The sequence below is a fragment of the Pinus tabuliformis genome, chromosome 2_1 (genome assembly GCF_031772625.1).
Source record: "Pinus tabuliformis cultivar Carrire ecotype Pingquan chromosome 2_1, CPIR1, whole genome shotgun sequence".
Classification (NCBI taxonomy): domain Eukaryota; kingdom Viridiplantae; phylum Streptophyta; class Pinopsida; order Pinales; family Pinaceae; genus Pinus; species Pinus tabuliformis.
In genome coordinates, this window is record NC_142299.1 from 278,044,530 (window position 1) to 278,048,304 (window position 3,775).

Here is a 3,775-nt window from a genome sequence, read left to right on the forward strand (position 1 = left end):
GTACAGGGTTAATTCTTCTGAGCTTCTGCTTGAATGGTTTTTGATTTTCCTTAAGGGGTATTGTATGTTGAATTACAAAGGTGTCATAAGATTTCAGATCTTCATAGCTCCAGGCAAAAACATCCTGGAATTCTTTGATGAGTTCAACATATTTAAGCTTTTGATCAGGGGGTAAAGTTTTGGATAATTTTATCATTTTCATATTTTCTTCAGTTCCTATGTTACAGTCTTCAATGTCTACGTTTAGAGGTTGCATCTTGGGTTTCTTTGGGATATCATTAGAATTAAAGAAATCTTCCAAAGGAGATAATCCTTTGGGCAAATAATTGTCTTTTAAATTAATAACTTCAGATTCTCCTCTGACAATCTCGTCGATGTCTACTTCTTTAAGATCTTGCAATTTTTCATTGGTAAATTTTGTTGGGTTAAGCATTTGAGTTGCACTTTCTGCTGAAATGTGTGTTTCCATTTTATCTATTTGATCAACCTCACTAACAGTGTCTGTGTCTATATTTGTGCTGGAAAACTCTTCTTCTAGGGTCAAGAAATTGTTAATCTCAATATCATTGTCAAACACTTGCCAGTTCTTTACGTTGTCAGGTATGGCTGGCCTGTGTCTAATCTCAGCTGTTAACTGATGATTGGGTTCAAATGGTAATTTACAAGTACTGGCAAATGTTGCCAAACTGTGAGCATGCAAATTATGTTTTCTTGGAATTTTGACAAGTTGTGTTTCCAGAAATGTATTGAGGATCTCAATCGTTATTCCTCTATAAGATCTTAATATGGGATCATTTGTAAGGAAGTTCCCTTTCATCTGTTGAATGACTAAATCAGAGTGTCCCAAAACTGATACCCTGATTGCCCCTAAACTTTTGATCAACTTAAGTGCTAGCAACAGGGCTTCATATTCAGCGATATTATTGGTGCATCTAAAGTTTAATCTATAAACATGCCCTTCAGCATGATCGTTTTCTCGATTATGTACCCAAATCCCTGCTCCTACCCCTAATTTATTGACTGAACCATCAAATTATAAGTACCAAAGGATCTCATGTTCATAGTTAGTATCAGGAGTCTCAGAAGTTTGTTTACTAGGGAGATATAGTTTTTTAGTTTCATTTGGTTTCTTTTGAGTGTCCGATGTATCATTGTTCTCAGAAATTTCTTGAATTTGAGCACTAGACTTTTCGTTTACAATTTCTTCTTTTTCCAGTGCTAACACCTTGACATCAGTTGGAGGATCAATTTCAGTATTGTAGAGAATGAAGGAGTCCATGTCATAGTGCATGGAGTAGATGGGAAAATTCTGGGGTTTCTCCTGACTACTTACCACATATTTCATTAAAGTTTCTTGGTACAATCTCTTTGGTTGACCAAATATTGAAACAGTAGCATAGGACATGTCCAACTGTAAAGATCCTTGGAGTTGTGCACCCAAAGATCTAGACAAAAGCATGCCATATTTTGGTGGAATATCAGTTACCATTATGTCCATTAAAATGGTCTTGGAGGGGTATTGAACTAATGATACACATAAATCTTTTATCAATCCTAGACATCTGACCTAGCTTGAGTCAAAAGAGAATAAGTCTTTGTATGGTCTGGTAATATCTAGGTCCAACTTCTCCATAACAGATTTAGGCATTAAGTTATGAGAAGCACTAGAATCAAACATGGCATCAGGAAGTATTTTATCATGTATGTTCAGAATTACATAGAAAGGAGGGACCCCTCCATCTACTGATTTCCCGTTTACCCGAGGGCCAAAAATTAATTCAGGCTGGTCATCAAAAACATTTACTGAATCTTTTTTCACTGAAATTTGGAGTGATCTGCTAATTTGAGCTCTGTAGACATCATGCTTAGCCAATTCTGACAATGGAATGGCTATCTTTAATTTGCCTATTTCAGTCTCAAGATTGAAAGGTTTTTCATTTTGATTTTTTGTATTTCGGACAGTGAGATTCTCTTTATCTGTTGTATTTTCAGTGTCTTTCTCTTTTTCAGGAGTGGTGTCATTGGCTGAAGTTGCTTCCAAGTCAATTTTTGGAGGTTCTTCCACATTTGCTTTGGGAGGAGTGGAAGTGGAAGGTTGTTTGCTAGGTTGTTGATTGTCTGAGACATCTTCAACTATTGGATTATTTGGGTTAGGAGTTGTTCTAAGAAGGGCTTGTACAGGGGGGTTATTGATCTTAGCTTTTTGAGGTTGCTTGGTATCTTTCTATTTATTGGTCTCAGGGACATCTATTCTTCTACTCCTCAAATTGTATTGCTTGTGGACTTCATAAATGGCTGTATCATATCCCTCCCTAAAATCAAATGATTCACCTAGTTGAGTTTGGAATTGCATAAGAGTGTGAGCTTCTTGGTCTTCTTGGGTCACGAATACTTGTTGTTCATTATTGAGTCCCATTAAGTTGTTTTGAGTGTCTTCTGTTGGTTGATCAGAAGTTGAGGCTTCAGCATAATTTTCCTGGAATGGGGGCCTAATGTCTTGGTCAGGCCCAATTTTTCCAGTATTAGGGTTTTGGTTTTTCCTGAAATTTAGATTTCTCCCAGTATTGCTCGGTTGACAATCCCAAGGGGATTTCCTCTCAATTGTTTCTACTCTATCACCAAGTCTATCCATTCCTTTAATAATAACATCTAATTTTTGTTCAAAGGTAGAAGGTTCTTCTTTGATAGGTGTCCTCCTTTCAGCTCTGGCTCGAACTCGTTTAGAAATCAGGTTGGCCTCAACACTGTTAGCTATACTCTGCATCTCTTCTAAGTCTCGAGGAGCTCTTTCCCTAAATTGGTATGTCATATTAGAATCAAATGCATCGGGGAATTTGATCAAGGCCAAATCTGGAGGAGGTCTGAGATTTTGAGGAATAGCATTGTAGACATTATTGAATCTGGTACAATAATCTTGGACAGTTTCTTGGGTACCTCTCTTTAAGCCTTCATATTTTGATAAAATGTGGAGAGGATATTTCTTCCTTTCCCATCTATTCAAGAAGGTTTGATAAAGAGCTTGTGGGTCATTGATAGTGTTTGCAGGGAGGGCTCTAAACCATGTTCGAACATCTCCGGTTAAAATTTGCACAAATACTTTCATTCTGACATCATCGTCATCAATCTCATAGTTTTCAAAATAATCTATCATTTTCTTGGTATGTTGTTGAGCTGTGTAAGTGCTAGTACCATCAAAATAGGTGATTTTACTTTGATAATCTTTGGGCATAAACCCTGGATTGGTAGGTAAGTTCAGAGGATCATACCTGTTTTCCATGGTAGCAGGGATAAGTGTGACAGCTAGAAGAGCAGGGATAACAGTGGAAATGTATGTTGTAGATGGAGTGGGAAGGATGGTTTGAGGTGCTGATGGGGAACTTGGAGAAGTTGTAGTAATCATAGAAAGGTTTGGTGTTTTCCCAAAGGTAAGCTCAGATTGGATAGGGTTCTGCAAATGTTTTTCAAGGTTTGAATTAGCAAAATTTTCTTAGCTCTCCTAGCTTCTAAGGATCCTAGGAATCAGATTAGGATTTTCAAAGACAGGTGGGGGATTAGGATCTGGATTTGATCTAGTGAAACGAATCTTCTTTGGAGCCAGTTTCTAAGTGTATTTTTGGTTTTTTTCTTGGAATGATTTAACAATACAACTTTGACAGTCTCTTCTAGGAATTTTTTAGATATTGGAACTTTGAACTTTCCTAAAAGACTTCTGAAAAAAGGAACTGATCAAGAATTTGAAACAACTTTTCAAAACATAAACTAGACTGGAGATATA